Genomic DNA, 21,821 nt, shown 5'->3' on the forward strand with positions numbered 1-21,821 from the left:
ACATATTACCATACGGAGACGGGATAATTACAGATCCGGTTTAGGCCACAAAGGCGGAAACACGCTCGGCAAAGCTACGCACGATTGTGATGTTTCATTTAATTCCTATTTTAAGACTTCCGACTTGACTAGTGATAGTAGTGATACTAACAAAAAAAAATCGATTGATGTAGGGATTACGTGCCTCATATCAAGCTAATACAAAATTTCGTAACAAAAACTTATCTTAACGTTTATTATTCGACGTTTTCCGAAACATGTAGCACCTACACCTATACCTACTCTGTATCTTTAGGTATTTATATAAAAGTAAACAAACGATTTGTACATTTTCGGGTAGTTATAATAATTATTGTAAACCGAACAAATACAAAACCGCCTGGATCCGTCATTGAACGACCTGACTTTATCCTACTTTATTTGATCATGTAATGTTTTCATCTACCCTCAACTGGCTTAACCCATTCAGGGCCAGCGACTCAGCGTATGGGTCATGCTCAAACAGTTCCGCAAGGCCAGTGACTCACATGTGAGTCCTGAATAAATTCTGATTTAAACTTAAACGAAACGTAATTTGATGTAATAACGTAAGTGTCATATAAGCTAACAACCATTTCTATAAGGCATATTTGGATAAAAAATTATAAACACGTTTTTTTTAATGAAAACAGGGTCTCGAATATTCAAGTTTGATTTACTATCAGTGCAATATAGTAAATATACTGAAATTCTAGATACATAATGCGATGCAAGAAAACAGAAAGATCTATATCTAAAAAATACAAAAAATATATACAGGGTGAAATTTAATTCACTGGCCAAATTGAAACACCCGAAAGAACTCGAAAAAATATTAAACACGTGTTTTTTCTTTTAATACCGCTCAGTACATTTTTTTCGAAATAACTCATCATCAAGTTGTCCTAAAAACCTCGTACGTTATGGTGAACCGACAACTACCCACTACACCCGCTTCTCTCTTATCAGTTAAGGTCATTGACACCCCGCCCCTCCCGCTGTTTGCAATCGCGTCACCAATTATGAACCCTATTGCAGCGAGATAAGACGCTTACCTACATAAGTTGCTAATTTTTCCTTCATACTTTAACGGGCTTAGAGCCATCAAAATGCAAAGGCAACCCATTTTTAATCTAAAATATTATTTCTGACGAATGATTATTAACAAAACGTCCGTGGCTTAAAAACAATGAGTAAAAACTAGGTCAGGAATAAACTGAAATAAATGTCATATACTAAGAAAAAGTGACCAAGGCCTCCAGTGCCCCGGGCTGGAATCGAACCAGCGTCCTCTGCTATCGCGGCAGGTGCCTGAACCACTCGGCCACCGGGCCACAGCGACATTAGTCAAATTTTCCAAGTATATGCACTTCCTACTGAAGGCTTGTGGCGCCCCCTACTCCTTCCCCTTCGCCTTCTACTTGATAAAAACAAATTAAAATATTTTCTGAAAAATAATTTAATTTGTTCAAATACTTCATAGTAGGTCAGGAATCTTTGCATTCAGGCGTATTTAAAAAATTGAATCATCTTATGTACTTACATTTGATTAAAAGTCGACGCAATTAACGAAAGTCCCACGAGATGGTACTCTTGGATTCAATCCTTGTCTGCGAAGGCGTGGAACTGATTCCATTTCGTATAATCTTTGTGCACCACGTAAACACTCACCACTTAATAAATAACACCGTACCATTTCCTAATATTCCCGGTTCGAAAACATTTTTTTAAACCTTAGTACGCGCGCGATTATTATTTTAAGGTTGGCGAGTGACGAGTGACTAAGTAATAATTTATGCTAACCGTTATGTTTACCGCTAGCGCGGAATGGTTTAGACTACCCTCGAAATTGATAAACCTGCCTACCATCGCCAACACTAACTAGGTGGACCCTATTGCAACGATTATAAGGTTTAGTGAAGGTCAGATAAGGGTTTTGCTGATGTTGTTGTTAAAACCTACTATTAGGTTTGTTTACATTTGTGGTAATAGGGTGACCACGACTCGTGGAAAGTATTTAAAAATTGAAAAATGAAAATTAAAAAAAAATGTACTCTTTTTTTTCGCTAAATAGATTCCTTAAGTGTAACCTAGTGCCTGGAATGAATATGGCCAGTGATTTAAATTTCACCCTGTATATTTCAGAAGTTATTGACATGGCTCAAGGTATGGGTCACCGTGGCCTGGCGCTACTTGTAAAAACTACTAATGTTTCCGTAGCAGGCTAAAATAAACTTTATTGGCTGGTTTTAAAGCTTATTTCATGTTGAAGCTGTTTGATATTGTACCATTTTACAACTGATTACTGTTTGGATGATGGTAAGCAAGAATTTGTAGGAACCAAGCCGTAGTATAATAATATTTTGTTTTGTATGAGGGGTAAGGCAACTAGGATTTTCTCCCACTGTACTTTTATGTCATAATATTTGGTGATCGTTGTATTGTATCTTAGGCAATTACCTACTAACAATGATGTTAAGGTTAATTTTTTTTCGTTTCAATATAGAACAAGGCGGCTGAAACAGTCACCACTAACTAATATGTATTGTATTACAAATAGTTTGTGACAAATATTTACAAGTTTTTTCAAACATCGTGGTTTCTACGGCAGATTAGAAAGTAAGTACTATAATACATTTTAAGTTGTCTATTGTTACTAATATAATGGCGTTTACCAAAACAAAGATACATGACCGACCAGGTGTAAGCTTATCGGACACACTTGGACAATAAACAAGGAATGCATCCGAGCGGCGGCGGCGGTATTATCTTTCATGTGGTATTTGTCACAAGAGTTCAAGATGTGATTAATCCCATCCCCCATTAGAGATGTATTTTGGAGTAACATGGAAAATATTATTTAGTCACGATTTATTCGTTGGCGACTTTATACTCCTCCTGTGCTGTTTAGTGATTTCGTATTTTGTGACCATGGCTATGGATTACCGGAATTTGAACCCGCCTAACCTGACCGACTGTGCTATGAACTGGATCGGGATATCGGGAAACGGGTCTAATTTAACTTCCAAGATTTGCTCCAAAAAACAACTACAAAAAACAGTTAAATAGAATCAGACCAAGCTAAGTTGGCAGCGATTTTGATAGCACAGGCTGAGTACCTAAGTGTAATTTAAATGTCAAACTTATATGAAATTATGACGTTTAACTTAACACTTGAACAGGCTGAGCTATAAAAATTGCTGCCAACTTAGCTTGGTCAGACATTAAAAGCTTGTAGAAAGTAAAAATATTCACTCCTACAAACTGCAATAATTAGTTTCTTTTTTGATAGGCACAGAAAATCGGTGGTTAGTAAAAATGTTGCATAATGCTGTCCACTGGCCGGCTTCATAAGCGGCGATTTATTTACCGTTCGCGCCAGGCTCGAGACCCATAAGCTGAGTCATAAGTTTTAGCTAAAAACGGTTTGTATGGTGGCCTGGCGTATTGTGTACGCTCGGCGGTTCGTGGCCATGAATGGGTTAAGAAGCCATTTTAGGGTAGATTTTGTTTACTTTTTTTTAATAAGTACCTAAAGATACAGACTATAGTGACTAAATAAATACCAATAAAACCGTAAAAATATATATTGCCCATTAAGTTTTACTTCTACAATATAAGTTACGTTTGGAGTCAGTGCGTAGGAACAAAAAAGTATGAGAGACCTATTTACCATATTTGGATCCCGTCAGCGATGCGTCATCATTCATAATGCCAGTAAAATACGGATACTTAGAATATTGTTGTCTCTTACCTTATCAAGCTTTTTGAATCATCATTTGTATGAAACAATAGCAATACTTAGTCAGATTTTCGAACCTAAGATTATGGGGAGCTTACATAGTGATTACGTACATTTACTTTTACTCACGGCCAATAAGGGTTATCGCTACAAATGTATTTTTTTGTATTGCATATTATTCATTAAAATATCTTGGTTTTCATTATATTTTCAAACAAACATTTTACCATTTGGTAGATATTTTAAGTACAAATTACTACCTACACATATAAAGTAGGTATAGTTTGTCAAAGGACTGTCTCATTTCAATCATAGACAGAGAGAATCATACTATCTTTGTCTTACACTAGTACTAGCACCCAAAAGAAAAGGATTAGTATAGTTTTCCTGCTTGTTACTGACTGACAAATTGGTTTGACCAACTATATTAAAAAATGTTCTTCGGAACATTACAGGGAGATAATGTACCATTATGTGCGACAACATAATTAGAGCTATTTCGTTATCATTAGAAATCAACACAGGTTCTCCGGCGCGGCGGGTTGCACCACGTGTTGAAATGCTTATCTTATTCGGCCTGTTATCTTACGAGTCCAAATTACATTCCGTGTCAGACAGAAGACACACAATGCACTGATATCTGACACGAGGTTTTTGTGGCCACCTTCGGCTGATACCATGTTCATTATCATCATCATATCAGCCAGAGGACGTCCACTGCTGGACATAGGCCTCCCACGAAGAGTGCCACATTGACCGGTCGTGCGCCACCCGCATCCAGCGGACTCCCGCGACCTTTACCAGGTTACCAGGTCATCAGTCCACCTTGTGGGGGGTCTACCCACGCTGATGCGCCTTCCGGTACCATGATAGTGCTATAAAATTGCATTGTAATACCTACTAATCCCTACTTATATTATAAATGCGAAAGTAACTCTGTTTGTCTGTCTGTTACCTCTTCACGAATATCGCTGAACTGATTTAGATGAATTTTGGTATGCAGATTGTTTGAGGCCCGAGGAAGGACATAGGATAGTTTTTATCACTACTTGACTAGGCAAATTGAACAATTCATTATAGATTTGAACTGGTTTTGACACGACCTTCACTATCATCTTGGTGATTGGCTCGCATCTCTCGTACGACTTTCATATCATTACGCATGCACCAATCAGCGTAAGCCATCTTCAAGGTCGAATCAAAACTGTTAAGATGGTCGGCTCTTTATCATTTGTCACCTAGTCCGTCACGTTCTAACAAATATGTAAGTGCGAAAGTGACGCATGACCAGAGATGTGAAAAATACTTTATAAAAAGTATTGAAATACAAAATACAAATACTTCCTTGATATACTATTTCAAATGCAAAATACAAAATAGTTTTTGAATTTGTTTTTAAAATACAAAATACGAAATAGGTATTTTCAAAATACTTTTTAAAAATACAAATACTTTGCGATAAAAGGTACTCTGAATAGTGAATTCCGAGTTGCAAAGACTCTCTTTATTCTTTGAAAACAGTGTGTCAATCAGCTCTCTATCTAAAGTACAAATTTCTAGTTGTTTGCTCATATTATTTTAACAGGTAGGATGGATGGATGATGGTTTTTAACGGCAAATTTTTAAAGCATTAATTTAGATTTGTAATGTTTTACAGCTAGTATAATGCCTCTTGTGGGTGCGATGAAAACGTCTCGTTTGTGTTACACCAGGGCAGAAAAGTTTGTTCTCCTCACGTGCCTTGAAACCCTCGCAACACTCAAGATTCCACTTTTTTAACCACTCGCTACGCTTGTGGCCATGTGCGACGTTACTAAACAGATTCAACAGTTCCATGTTAAAAGAATGAGAAAGTTGCCAGGATTGTAACATTTGTAACATCAGAAGAGATTGTAACTCCTACCTACATTACCTACCTACTACAAAGTATTTTGAAAATAGAAAATAGGTCCCAAAAGCTATTTCAAATAAAATACAAAATAGTTTTCTTCAAAAGGTATTTAAATACAAAATAGGTATTTTGCATTTTGTATTTGCAATTTAAATACAAGTATTTCAAATAAGTCACATCTCTGCGCATGACATGACAGATGATACAAAATGCGACCATCTTAGCCCTACAGGTTTTGATACGGCATTGACGATCATCTTGGTGATTGGCGCGCATCTCTCGTACAACATTTCATTTCGCATGCACCAATCAGCGTAATCAATCTTCAAGGTCGTATCAAAACCTGTAGGGCTAAGATGGTCGACTCTTTATCATTTGTCACCATGCCCGTCACGTTCTAACAAATATGTATGTACGAAAGTGAAGCATGACATGACAGGTGACGATCATCTTGGTGATTGGCGCGCGTCTCTCGTACGACATTCACTTAATTTAGCATGCAGAAATCAGCGTATGCCATCTTCAAGGTCGTATCAAAACCTGTAGGGCTAAGATGGTCGGCTCTTTATCATTTGTCGCCTTGCCTGTCACGTTCTAACAAATATGTAAGTGCGAAAGTGACGCATGACATATGGCAGGTGATAAAAATGCGACCATCTAAGGTCGTATCAAAACCTGTAGGGCTAAGATGGTCAGCTCTTTATCATTTGTCACTATACCTGTCACGTTCTAACAAATATGTAAGTGCGAAAGTGACGCTTGACATGACAGGTGATAAAAATGCGACCGTCTAAGGTCGTATCAAAACCTGTAGGGCTAAGATGGTCGGCTCTTTATCATTTGTCACCATGCCCGTCACGTTCTAACAAATATGTAAGTGAGAAAGTGTCGCATGACATGACAGGTGATAAAATGATAATAATAAATTGATATATCAGAATAGAGCTCCTGATTCTGAACTAGGTATCGATTGCTAGTTTTACTACTATACATAGAACACAAGAGCCCGTGGGATTCTTGCACGTGTTTAATTACATAGTTAAGCCCTATTTAGTCTACTAATAATACAGTATAAAGTAGGACAAGAGCGATAAATTGGAAGGTATTTATTAAACATTCAGACTTCTACAGCTACTTTGTTATGAATAAAAAAACAATGTTTTTACCATACTTTTGGTCTGGGGTGTATTTTGTTATTAATATATTCCATTCGCCATCAAGACAAGGCCGTTCTACGTCCGTATGGGGTCATGGCTTTATGAAGTTACAGGAGACAGTCAGAAGTCCCACGTCAGAAGGAATGCTGTTAGTGACTCCGTATCCCGAGGTCAATTTTAGATTTTAGAAAACTATATTTACTTAATTTATATATACGCGACTCTACCTACTGTAATCTCATAAGGAAAATTTTAATAACTGTTATGTCAAGTTTGTGTAAAATACGGATGTTTTTTTAGGTGATACGTGACGTGAGTGTATTGTAAGCAAGTTTTGTTATGAGAGCAACATCGAAGTCACCAAATAAATCTGGTGTTTCATACTCAACTTCAATCCGACATGATTGTATAGGTACATTAGGTACTGTATGGAGACTAGTATTTTTGTTTCCTGATTTCAAACTTGCTGCTATAGTAAAATGTAATCATAGAAATGAGTACAATCACGTACATATGTATTTTATTACCTAAAAATGTCACCCTGCAGTATATTACCGGCGAACTGTAAAATTTAGTTTAGTCATAGAATTATTTTTTTCTTTCCTTTTTCTCTTATTTTTCAGTATTTGGCTGTAACTAAGTTATAGTACAGATCGATCCATCTACCCATCCATCCATCGATAGGCCCATCCATCTTGACCTCATGACAACGTAAAATAAATAAAATAATAGCACGACCGAACAGAATATCACTACACCTCATAAAACAAAGTCCCCCGCCGCGTCTGTCTGTTGGTGTGTTTGTTTGCGATAAACTCAAAAACTGCTGAACGGATTTTCATGCGGTTTTCACCTATCAATAGAGTGACTCTTGTTTGTTGAGTGGTTTAGGTGTATAATTTGTTAACCCGTGCGAAGCCGGGGCGGGTCGCTAGTGTAGTATAACTTTCAATTGGTAGGTACACTATGAGGTTTTGTTTTTGTCATAGTCCCATTTAACGTTAGCCGCAACCTTACTACCGGTCTCCAACATTTAAATACCGAGGAGGAGGATTTTAAGTATTTTCAGTCATCTGAAAACCGAAAAGGTATTTTTAATTTAGCATTGAATGCGTTTTTATCCCGCGTCGCGAAAGCAGCCCCTTGACTACGACTAATGTGGCAGAACCTTTAAAAAGTCAATCTCTCTAGAGGTTAGTCACTCGCGTCTTTCGCAGTGCTTTGTCTATGATCTGTGGCAAAAACAGGCGCGGTTTTTGTGCACAACGAGCCGGTGCACGCTGCACGCACAGCCTGTTCGCGACGCAATGCACGAGGTACTCAAACTTTGATTTCTTAAGTCATTCTTCAAATAAAGTTTAAAAAATTCACTACGACTAATCTGACGATAGGTACGACATCTAACGCGTTAAAATTCTTCATGTCATTTATGTCAGTCATCATGTTTAAACTATTTTTTTATAAATCAAGCAAATACCTACGTCTAAGAGCGATTGGACCGATGTTCCAAAAGGTCGCGAGTTCATATCTTGCCCGAAGCGGTTAATTTTTCCATGTTTCATTTAATAAAAAAAATTACATGACGTTTATAATAGTTTATATGTCAAACATTTTTCGGTCAAATTAGGAGGTTGCTAGTGTTGCTACTTAAAAAGCATCTACATACATATATTCGAAAGCGGTATCCCGCGTATAGAGGTGTGGGAAGCAATAAAAACCGGCTAAGCGTTAAACATTTAGCAAACCATTTAGGATACATACATTAAAACTGCCCGGGACTATTGTCATTCTATGAAACCCTGTCAAGGTAATTGTATGTATGTATGTCACTTTATTGCACAAATTGTTATGTTATATCCGCCCATAAGGGTTGTGTTGCAAATTGACAAGTTGATTGATTTAAACATTGCTGAATGGTCCTTAGCCGAATATTTGTGTTTTAGAAATATACTTACCCATAATTTACTGTTGCCGTCTACTAAATTAAGAATTTATTTAAATTATCTTATCACTTCTTTCTTTATATTATGTCTTTTTCTGTGCTTCTTTTTACACAAACAAAACTAGTTAAGTAAACATACTATTTTACGAGCGAATATTATCAATTATCATGAACCGTGTACAATATTAATGTCTCTGAAACGTGACCTCAGTGACTATTGCTCGGTTATCCGAACAATTCCACGTTTAATACGATATATTACTTGTTATCTGAAAATTAAATCGTACCCTCAGATTGCAAATCCCGTGGGATATTTCCCAAGTTATTTATTTATTTATTTATGTTAGGAGAACCAACAGCTTTAAAACTTACAATAGACAACAAGATTAAAACAGTAAGCCAATTACAGGAACTCACAGGTAGTTACAAAGTATTAAATTTAAAACTAATGCTAACACCTACGCACACACACATGCGTACAAAAAGAGAGAGAAAAAAGAAGCATAATTGAAAATGGCAATAGAAGCCTTACAATAAATGGATCCTAAGTTTTAACACTTATAGCGCCTAGAATAACAGAGGTCTCAGAATTCAAAAGATGAAAACAAAATAAAATAAAATTTATCAGATTGAAATGTAGTTAATGAATGAGTTATGTTTTAATCATGTACTCCAACAATTAACAATAATAAAAATTGAGATCATCGGATTACAGTTCAATTTCACACCAAATTGTACATATGTACATATATACATACATACAATGAATCGTAATATTTAGAAAATAACAAGTCAATGTTTTGCTTTTACACGTTCCTGCTTTGCTGTTCCTTTTTGACAGAAGCGTAGGTACTATAAATAAATCATAAATTATTTATTTGCGTGAATAGGGTCAGATTACAGTTACAGTTACAGTTAGTATACTATACCGGCTGAAGTTACATTATTTACGGATTACAGGTATTGAAAATTATTATAAATGAAATGATAGTGGCAAATAATTATCACGTAACGTGTAAATTGCCACGCACGGCTCAAAGTTTGAGAAACCCATACAGAAGTGTAAGTGTATGGGCTGCTACCTGCTCAAGCCTCGCCCGCGTCCCCGGAGCCTGTTCTTTGTTCCAGTCTTTTGTTAATCGCCGTAATAACCTCGTAATTCCTAACAAAAGACACAGCACAAATCGGAAACGGACATTAAAGAAAATGTGGAAATTAGTTACGCGTACCTGCGGCGTGTTTGTTTTATATTGGGCCGTAATTTATCAAGATAAATAATAAATGCCTGACCCTACATAAAATAAAAGAAATACATACTTTAGAATCATACCGTTACCGTTAATAGAAAAGCGGACAAGTGCGAGTCGAACTCGCCCACCGAAAGTTCTGTACTTTTTACACGACTGCCCAAACAAAAAGAGTGTATTGTTTTCAGCGTTCATGTTTGTATGTATGTGAGTTTCTTTATTCCACCTTAACTTCTGAATGCCTTAACCGATTTAGACGTATGATACATCATTAGAATCCTTACGTCGTCCCGGGTAACATAGGCTATGTGACGTCATTATAAAAACAATATGGCGGACTTAATACGCCATATTACGCAACCTTTAGAAAAAAATATCGTGCAAACCTATCGAGTAGGGTATCAAAATGAAGAGCTTTGAAAGCCGATTGATAATATATATGCAACATGTGGCTTTAAGTTTCATTTTGAGAAAGTAAGAATTGACAAAATATGTTAAGAGAAGCTAATTTCATAAAACCAAATATTATTATTGAATGGGATACTTATTAAAATAAAAGGAAAGGGTTTGATCGCTGATCATAAAAAAATATAATTATATTATATTAGGTAGGTACATACTACTCATAGTTTTTAAAACATGTTCGTAATTGCGCTTACGGAATCGAAAAGTTTAAAATATAACTTCTATTTATTAAGAGCGCTATTACATTTCGGCGTTGAGCGAGTTTAGGTATTTTACGCGCTGCGGCAGGCCGTGCGAGCTCAGTACGCCGATCCCTTCTACCACACTCGCACTACAATGATGGATTAAACATTCTTGATCCTTCGCGAAGCATATTGAAATCAACCATAACAACACTAACTGTACTTAACTTTTAAAGTTCTAAAACTGTTATTTGGTAAGTACGAAAATACTAAATGCAGTGCAAATGTACATAGGGGCTGTTCATAAATTACGTCATCTATTTTTGACGATTTTTGACCCCCCCCACCCCTCAAATCATCCAAAAATCAAGCTTCGGATGAATCTGTTTCCTCCTACGTCATGTTACCATCATCCGATGTCCAGACCCCCCCCCCACTCCTCCCATTTGAAACGACGTAATTTATGAATAGCCCCATACTTGTACTTATGAAGGTATATTACTCGAAAGAAATTATAGGTACCTACTCGCTTATTTACATGTTTCGTCATTGCATTTGGTACCTATAGGTTGTAAAGTTTGTATCAACGAGGGTTTAAAAACGAACTGGTACTGAGGATCTGATGATGATTAAGGTGGTCACGGATACCAATCAACCATGTAGTAACATGATTAGGCTCGTTTGATTCGTCTCAACAAGATCTTTGACACTGAAGATACACAGGGTCTGATGATGGAGCTGGAAGGTGGCCACGGGTACCAGTCTATCATGTAACTAAACAACTTCGTGTTTGGGCTCGTTTGATTCGTCTCAACAAGATCTTTGACACAAGACAGTACTCAGGGTCTGATGATGGAGCTGGAAGGTACCATTACCAATCAACCATGCAACTAAACCACATCGTGTTTAGGATCGTTTGATTCGTCTCAACAAGATCTTTGACACTAGGTGATACTCAGAGTCTGATGATGGAGCTGGAAGGTGGTCACCGGTACCAATCAACCATGCAACTAAACCACTTCGTGTTTAGGCTCGTTTTATTCGTTTCAACAAGATCTTTGACACAAGATAGTACTCAGGGTCTGATGTTGGAGCCGGAAGGTGGTCACCGGTACCAATCAACCATGCAACTAAACCATTTCGTGTTTAGGCACGTTTTATTCATCTCAACAAGATCTTTGACACAAGGTAGTACTCAGGGTCTGATGATGGAGCGCGAAGGTGGCGACGGGTACCTGTCTATCATCATCAGCTCCATCATCAGACCCTGAGTAGTATCTTGTGTCAAACATCTTATTGCGACGAATCAAATGAGCCCAAACACGAAGTGGTTCAGTTACATGGTAGACTGGTACCCGTGGCCACAGTCCAGCTCCATCATCAGACCCTGAGTACTAACTTGTGTCAAAGATCTTGTTGCGACGAATCGAACGAAGCCAAACACGAAGTGGTTTAGTTGCATGGTTGATTGGTACCGGTGACCACCTTCCGGATCCATCATCAGACCCTCAGTACTACCTTGTGTCAAAGATCTTGTTGCGACAAATCAAACGAGCCCAAACACGAAGTGGTTCAGTTACATGGTAGACTGGTACCCGTGGCCACAGTCCAGCTCCATCATCAGACCCTGAGTACTAACTTGTGTCAAAGATCTTGTTGCGACAAATCAAACGAGCCCAAACACGAAGTGGTTCAGTTACATGGTAGACTGGTACCCGTGGCCACCTTCCAGCTCCATCATCAGATCCTGAGTACTATCTTGTGTCCAAGGTCTTGTTGAGACGAATCAAACGAGCCTAAACACGAAGTGGTTTAGTTGCATGGTTGATTGGTACCGGTGACCACCTTCCGGCTCCAACATCAGACCCTGAGTACTATCTTGTGTCAAAGATCTTATAGAAACGAATAAAACGAGCCTAAACACGAAGTGGTTTAGTGGCATGGTTGATTGGTACCGGTGACCACCTGCCGGCTCCATCATCAGACCCTGAGTACTATCTTGTGTCAAAGATTTTGTTGAGGCGAATCAAACGAGCCTAAACACGAAGTGGTTTAGTTGCATGGTTGATTGGTACCGGTGCCCACCTTCCGGCTCCATCATCAGACCCTGAGTACTATCTTGAGTCAAATAAATACATATAGAATGTCAGGTCGTTTCAAATATTTTTAATCCTGTCCGGTAGTTTATTAAACTGTACCATTATAAATTATAATACTATAAAAACGGTGCTAGGATCAAAGTCTCTCGTTGCGGTTTACACGCACACAGTATAGCGTTTTACACGGCGCCCGCCGCACACAATGATAAAAAACCTCGTCGTCGCCGTTGAAAATGTGCGGAGCCGACCGACACACGTCCTGCCTCTACAAGCTCTGCCGCGGCACTGAGCTGGCGCAGCGCGCGTCATCGGTAATATAGAGTAGTTTTCAAAAAATTGCCAAAAAATTATAGTAGAATTTCATAAACACTAATGTATACCAACAGTATAAGCAAACGTTGCAGATTGCTTGAGTATGAAAATGACTTCGATATTAAGTAGATTTTCGTAGGAATTGACACTTGTTTCGGAGAGAAAATCGAGTTCGTTTTACTTTGATTTTCTCTTTCTCAAAGGTATGTAGGAAAAATATAGTTTGATATGCCTAAAGTACAGGGTATTAGTAATACAAAACAGCCAGGTTTAGCAGAGTAAAATTCTCAACATTTCCAAATAAGAGCTCGCCATTCAGTGCTTCACGGGGTTTTTCGGAAACGACCATCAGAAAAAAAATCGTTACTAATATAATAAGTCCTTTTTCTAATATTCACAACGATATTTATAAAGATAAGAAGACGCTTTTACTGGAACAAGTACTCATTGTTTCTAATAATAAGCGCAAAGTCCTGAATTTCGTCGACTAGTATCATCAATTTTGCATTATTTCGACTTTTCTTGTAAGAGCGCTCTTAAGTAGATTTTCGTAGGAATTGACACTTGTTTCGGAGAGAAAATCGAGTTCGTTTTACTTTGATTTTCTCTTTCTCAAAGGTATGTAGGAAAAATATAGTTTGATATGCCTAAAGTACAGGGTATTAGTAATACAAAATAGCCAGGTTTAGCAGAGTAAAATTCTCAACATTTCCAAATAAGAGCTCGCCATTCAGTGCTTCACGGGGTTTTTCGGAAACGACCATCAGAAAAAAAATCATTACTAATTTAATAAGTCCTTTTTCTAATATTTACAACGACATTTATAAAGATAAGAAGACGCTTTTACTGGAACAAGTACTCATTGTTTCTAATAATGAGCGCAAAGTCCTGAATTTCGTCGACTAGTATCATCAATTTTGCATTATTTCGACTTTTCTTGTAAGAGCGCTCTTAATCGATACGATACAGAGTCCGTCTAAGCTAACTCTGCACCGACTTTGGCAGAACAAATCGTGAAAGTATCATTATAACCGTATGGTTTGATTTAATTTTAACATTTATGATGATGATGACATTTTTTTAAGGCCGAAGGGTGAGCTCCACGTAGGGCCTACGGCTCAGAGCGTAAGAAAGATGTGCGCTTCCTGCAACTTGTCCAAGTATATGCAGTCGGTCCAAAGCCAGGCGCCAAAGACGCCCCCACACTAAAAGGGTCAGGCGTAGCCCGACGTACGTGACACGCTATACGCTTACCAAAGCCGGGCGCCTTTGGCGCCCTCATACTCAAAGCATCGGCCGTAGCCCGACATACGTGGCGCGTTGTACGCGTTCCAAAGCCGGGCACTTTCGGCGCCCTCATACTAAAAGAGTCGAGCGTAGCCCGATGTACGTGGCGCGCTGCACGCAGTCCAAAGCCAGGCACCTTCAAATATCTCATATTAAAAGTATTGGGTGTAGCGTGACACGCTGTATGATTACCAAAGCCGGCCTCATACTCAAAGCGTCGGGCGTAGCCCGACTTACGTGGCGCGCTGTACGCGTTCCAAAGCCGGGCGCCTTCGGCGCTCTCATACTAAAAGAGTCGGGCGTAGCCCGACGTACGTGGCGCGCTGCGCGCGGTCCAAAGCCAGGCGACTTCTACTTTCTCATACTAAAAGTGTCGGGCGCCGAAGGCGCCCTCTTACTCAAAGTGTCAGGCGTGTACGAGGCGCGTTATACGCGTTCTAAAGCCGGGCGCCTTCGGCGCCCTAATGGTAAAAGAGTCGGATGTAGCCCGACGTACGTGGCGCGCTGCACTCGGTCCAAAGCCAGGCGCCTTCGACTCTCTCATACTAAGTGTCGGGCGTAGGCCCACATACGTGACACGCTGTACCCTTACCAAGACGCCTTCAGTGCCCTCTTGCTCAAAGCGTCGGGCGTAGTCCGACGTACGTGACACGCTGTACGCATACCAAAGCCGGGCGCCTTCGGCGACCTCACACTTAAAGGTTCTGGCGTAGCCCGATGTACGTGGCGCGCTGCAAGCGGTCCAAAGCCAGGCGCCTTCGACTCTCTCATATTAAAAGTATCGGGCGTAGCGTGACACGCTGTATGATTACCAAAGCCGGCCTCATACTCAAAGCGTCGGGCGTAGCCCGACGTACGTGGCGCGCTGCACGCGGTCCAAAGCCAGTCCCCTCAACATTCTCATACTAAAAGTGTCGGGCATAGCCCGACGTACGTGACACGCTGTACGCTTACCAAAGCCGGGCGCCTTCGGCGCCCTCATACTCAAAGCGTCGGGCGTGTACGAGGCGCGTTGTACGCGTTCTAAAGCCGGGCGCCTTCGGCGCCCTAATGGTAAAAGAGTCGGATGTAGCCCGAAGTACGTGGCGCGCTGCACTCGGTCCAAAGCCAGGCGCCTTTGACTCTTTCATACTAAGTGTCGGGCGTAGGCCCACATACGTGACACGCTGTACCCTTACCAAGACGCCTACAGTGCCCTCTTGCTCAAAGCGTCGGGCGTAGCCCGACGTTCGTGGCGCACTGTACGCGTTCCAAAGTAGTCGGGCGTAGCCCGATATATGCGGCGCTCTGCGTGCCTTTCTGTACTGAGGACGCCCTCGCAAAAGTAATATAAAGTGACTTCAAATGATTATTAACGAAATCATGACCCCAAAATTAATTAAATAAATAAAAATTTAAAAAAACACGACTGCGAAAAAGCGAACTGAAAAGATAAAAATATTTTTTAGTTGTGTTAGTTACTCAACTTAATGAATGTAAAAATTCTAAAAAAGTATAAAATAAAATAAATTAATTAAAAATTAAAAAACACGACTGCGAAAAAGCGAACTGAAAAGACAAAAATAATTTTTAGTTGTGTTAGTTACTCAACTTAATGAATGTAAAAAATTATTAGAATATGAGTGTTTAGTGAAGGTTATAAACAAAAAACGCAAAAGTTTTATGCTCATTTAGGATCGTGACTGTACCTGTGTATTTTATTTCAATTGCAGTCGGGGACCTTTTAAATGGGAAAATGTCAATACATCAAGGTCCCCGACTGCAATTGAAATAAAATACTCAGGTACAGTCACGATCCTAAATGAGCATAAAACTTTTGCGTTTTTTGTTTATAACCTTCACTAAACACTCATATTCTAATTATTTTTTACATTCATTAAGTTGAGTAACTAACACAACTAAAAATTATTTTTGTCTTTTCAGTTCGCTTTTTCGCAGTCGTGTTTTTTAATTTTTAATTAATTTATTTTATTAGTATTTGTTGTTATAGCGGCAACAGATATAGGTAGGTACCTACACCATCTGTGAAAATTTCAACTGTTTATTTTTTTATTTATTTATACTTTATTGCACAAAAGAAAAAACTTTGTGTACAAAAGGCGAACTTAATGCCATGAGGCATTCTCTACCAGTCAACCTTAGGGCAAAGCAGAGAAGATTTTAGGCGGTGCATTAGAGAAAAAAAAGAGATTTAGCTATCACGGTTCCTGAGATACAGCCTGGTGACAGACAGACAGACGGACATACGGACAGTGGAGTCTTAGTAATAGGGTCCCGTTTTTACCCTTTGGAATATGACAACGAAACGAAATGAAAAATGATACAACTGAATTAGGTGTCTAATCTAAAAGTAATCATCATCTATGATTTTACTCAAATTCATACGTTCAACTTAAATGAGTTTTTCGGAACTTATGTACGAAATATCATTTGATATTTACCAGTTGCTTTTCGGTGAAGGAAAACATCGTGAGGAAACCGGGCTAATCCCAATAAGGCCTAGTTTCTCCTCTGGGTTGGAAGGTCAGATGGCAGTCGCTTTCGTAAAAACTAGTGCCTTCGTCAAATCATGGGATTAGTTGTCAAGTGGACCCCAGGCTCCCATGAGCCGTGGCTAAATGCCGGGATAACGCGAGGACGAAGAAGAAGACTTAAATACGAGTAAATACATAAAATTTAATTTTCAATCCAGATACGAGTTAACTCTGTACTACTCTGTAGCACTTTGGTAGAGTAACTAAAATTGAGCTTTTAGAGGTGAAACTCGAAATACCTTTTTGAATTCTACTCTTGAGTTAAGACCAAGAACAGTACGGCTACCACCAGTTTTGACGTTGACATAACGCTCACGTCTACGTAATTTACTTTCTGTACATCTCGCTTGCACTAATATGCCAGTACGAGCGAGATGCATAGAAAGTAAGTTACGTAAACGTGAGCGTTATGTCAATGTCAAAACTGGTGGTAGCCGTACAGTCTGCAACGATTTTGATAGCATACGCGGGGCAAGTGTTATTTATAGGTAGGTATACGTCATAATTTCATAGAAGTTTGACGTTTAAAATAACACTTGCACTGCGTGTGCTATCAAAATCGTTGCAGACTTTTCTTGGTCTAACTCTACCCATCTCTTAATTCGGAAAACCCGACAAACACGTTTAGGATGTTTTTCGGTTTTTCCTACATGTCATTTCCAATGAATTAGGTATGTTGTGTACTAAAAGCGACACACTTAACTGACTGTCGCTAGATCTTATTTTTTTTTATAATCAATAAATCATTTATTTACATACAATATATATACAGTGGTACTACTAAAGATCTTATTTAATTGCTTTAAGGTTTACGAATGTTAATTTTTAACAAGCAGAAACGTCTGCGAACGATGCTATTAACGCTGCTTACGAATGGTTAGTTAACTGTGTCCACACATAGGTTACAAATACGAAAAATTAAGTTTAGTAAATAAGCGGGGTTTATCACGGGGCATTCCCAAGTGCAAATTGATAAATACCAGCGTTTGGTCAAATTATCTATAGTTAACATTAACATTCAACCTAATTAATCGGGGACTGAATTGGGTCACCACATCATTTTGTATTCACTCCGTGGCTTTCTCTGTAAAACTTTGCTCTAGCTAGTTTAAATCTTGATAATCCGCCGTATGCAGGTGCAGAGTCGGACCAAGCTAAATCTTTTTTTTAATACTACGTCGGTGGGAAACAAGCATACGGCCCGCTAGAGCTCTAGCAGTGGGAGCGTTCTGGGCCCGACGAGTACGAATCGCGCTACGCGCGAACAGGCGTAATGGACTGCGTAAGCTTAATAATAAAAGGGAAATCTTACTAGCAGAGGACGGAACATCGCTCTAGTCAAGAACTTCGAAGTCAGCCACTAGAGATTTACATAATCGTGCTTGCTATTCACCGACAACTATATTGTTAGAACCTATTGTTTTAAACCTTTCACGCACTTAGCGTGACATTTACGTGAGGCGTTATAACATATATAAGTTAAGTACATATATATAAGTAACATAACCTCGTACCTGTCTTGCGCCGAAGACAGAGGTAAAAAATAATATATCTTCAGCAATCAAGCAATGCTGATTTGATTAAAGGTAAGTTTTTGGCAAAAATTTAATTTTTGGTACATGCTTTTATCATCGCTGGCTGAACTTTTCTTTCCACAGGCAACTAACACTCATCGAGACAATTGTAACAACCCCAAACACAATTAGTTTTCGTTGTTTTATCACGTTCCCATGGCCACTTTCTGTCTACATCATCAGATCAGCTCCATGTCATCATAATGTTGTATTGTCACCCGATTAACATATGTATGCAAAATTTCAGGTCAATCGGAAATCGGGAAGAGGGTCAAATTTAGCTCCCAAGATTTGACCCACACTAATGTACATACATACATACATACTAACAGGGCAAGTTAAATAAAAGCTTGTAAAAATAATTCGTTTTTATTTTCGCTCTCCTAAGCCTGATAGTATATAAAATGCTCGTTTAATATAAAATAGGCTGGATGGCTCAATCCTCATACAATTTCTGTGGCTTGCGCTTCATAATCCTAAGCGTAGTTTAACACTCCAATGCCATAACAAAATAATGGGGCACGATATTCTCCACTTCCTAAACGTCATGTGTTATTTGTAGTATGGTGTCGCTTACGTCGCTTGGTGTTAAAATTGTCAAGGGCAATGTTGGGAGCAGGCTTTATTGGTATAAATAATGGCGGGCGTCGGAGGGGGCGCGAGGGCGCACGCGCGGTCTCACGGTCTACTGGGGTCGCTGCCGTTGGCATAGCTAAACGAGCGATCTTAAACCTTAATGCAACGTGATAAGGTCTGATAAATGCAAGAGTTTTCTATGTTGATCTTGGCTTTGAGCTTCAGAGGTGAAACTGTCGAAGTTTTCTTAAAGGGATTGTTGGTACAGGAAACTAACGACTCGTTGTGTTAACGAGTCTAAAATACTATAAATTACAGCTAGTATTTATCAAACCAAGGAGATCTAGATTTGCTTACTGAAAATGTAGAAAAATTTACAATTTAATCTATTTAACCCGCAACATTGTATTAAACAGGTCTGAAATGGCTACTCAGTACCAGTGGGGAGACACTCCTGACTTCGGTCGAACTCGGCTCCGTTCGGCTCAGCATTGCTCCGAGCAATTATTAGGGTTGGCACCACTTGACTTCCTTGTGCGTGCACGACCACTGATAAGATAATCACTTGAATTTTGACAACCCTAAATAGCCGAAAGGGATAGTGCAGAGCTATATATTAGAAAGGGATAGCATGATTCGACCCTGAATCGCTGTCAAACTTCGGGTTTGTAGGAAGTGTCCTTTCTGTACGGTAGTACTATTATTTCTTCTGTGTCAGTACAGTCGTTCTGGGACTTCTCGGTTTTATAATATATTTAATGTATTTCCGTTTTGTCTGTGTATGGTCTGTGTACAATTAAGGGTCCTGACCGAATTTTTAGTCATCTTTTGTATTTTTTTCAGAACGATTTTTGTCACACAGCCGAGGTTTGAACCCACGATTTTTGACCACAGGAAAGGTTAAGCAACCCCACAATTAACTATACGCAGATTACAGTGTGAATGAAGATCTATGGTTAGTAGAACCACACATTAGAGGCTCTCCCTCGAGATTTCAAACGAGATGAAGCGAGCTTAGCAAGCAACCTCCTGTGTCTATTTCCTTTGAACTCTAGCAAGTTCGCTTCTAATATAATTTTAGCCTAATGTCAGTCTTACTCTTTGAATATAGAGCTCATGTTAGAAGTGCCGCATGTGGTTGCTAAATCGCCTTGATAATAAGGCCCACTTGCGCCATCCCACTAACCCGGGGTTAAGTGGTTAAACCGTTAACCCAGTGTCAAATTGTTCTGGTACCATAGTAACTCCAGGTTTAACCGGTTAACCCCGGGTTAGTGAATGGTGCCAGTGGCCCTAAAAGGTTAACCACTACATTTGCAGAAACTTTGCATTATCACAGACCAAACTTTTACTGCAGTAGCGAAGTGGTTAGTAAGATCTTAAATTGAACCTTCCTATAAGCACGTCATATTTTCTCACTTATCTTCCCTCCCTCTCTATTTCACAATAAAAGGGACGCGAGTAAACTTGTACTATCCACGAGGGGAGCGAGTACGCATGCGCGTTACAACATTGCCGGGGGATGTTCGCCTAATCCGCTGCCCTACCTGCTTTCGGGCTGATCTTTGATAAATAATACATCAAAGTGCTACCTGCTTAAATTTACTTGTCCTATGCACGTGGGGTTACCAGATGTCAGGAATTTTCCTGACATGTCAGGAATTTTGGCCGTTTGTCAGGAATGCGGGCGGAATACGAAATGTCAGGAATTTTAGTGAATTAACAGACTTTTCTATTACCTAATATGTACCTAAAAGGTACATTAGTACTAATAGTAAACTTTTTATAGTACATAAATACATATAAAAATAACATAAAAATAGTAAGAAGTACAAATGCGAACTTGTCCCTTTGAGGAATCTCTTCCAGTTAACCTTTGAGTATTATTCAAATTTACTGACATAAATCCAAAACAAATCAGGAATTTTGCAAGGAAATCCCAAATTTGGATCTGGTAACCCTATATGCACGTGTTTTTGTTGATGTACTGTACTTTTATGCAGCCTTCCGAGCCGGCTTTTATAAATTTTCAGTTAATTCAATTGTAGTAAAAATCACTGGGTTCAAACTTCGGTTGTGCTGTGTAAAGCAGTAAAAAACGTTCTCGAAATACCTAAATGCAAAGATGACTAAATTTCCGGTTTATGCGAAAAGAAATAAACAATATCCATCTTTTTAAATACTATACCTACTTTGCTAACATCAACAGAAGTCTCGGGTATTAAAATCCTTGTTATTGAAATATACATACATGCCTTGCTATAGAAAATACTGGCAGATATTTTCCTCAGGGTCACCTTTTTAAGTTGTTTAATTCTTCAAGCTAAATATAAAATAATATACCTAACTTAGCATAAGTAAAATTTAAGAATGGCTTTTAACTAAAAATAACATAAAAATTCTAAATTTTCCTTTTTATTTTTAATATGCAATATATTTAGCAATTTACAATAACATGTTGACATTTTTGTGGTTATGACTAATGATGTAGTTAATGACGCCTACCTGTTTATACTTCACCCATAAGTGTTGGTTAAAATCAATGTGCAAATATTTTTAATAACACTAAATTCCAGCGTCTTGTAATTTAAAATTAAAACTGTAAAGTGCATAGTGATCAATTCACAATACAGATGTAGTGCATAATTGTTTTCCATCGTATTTTCTCGGAAACATTCGTATTTGTCATGCTACTTCAGTCAACCTCAGTACTTTTTGTACCGAGACTGACTGAAATAGCAAGACACGTTCGGACGTTTCCGTGAAAATATGATGGAAAATAATGGCACGTATTT

The 21,821-nt window shown here is 38.8% G+C and overlaps 1 protein-coding gene across 1 annotated transcript in view; it reads right to left on the minus strand.

The window, feature by feature from the left end:
- The window catches only part of LOC134798359 (protein wech), a 37,844-nt gene that overhangs the window by 12,803 nt on the left and 3,220 nt on the right, over positions 1–21,821 (minus strand). The gene's annotated exons all lie outside the window — the stretch shown is intronic.

This window comes from Cydia splendana, chromosome 16 (assembly GCF_910591565.1).
Source record: "Cydia splendana chromosome 16, ilCydSple1.2, whole genome shotgun sequence".
Lineage (NCBI taxonomy): Eukaryota > Metazoa > Arthropoda > Insecta > Lepidoptera > Tortricidae > Cydia > Cydia splendana.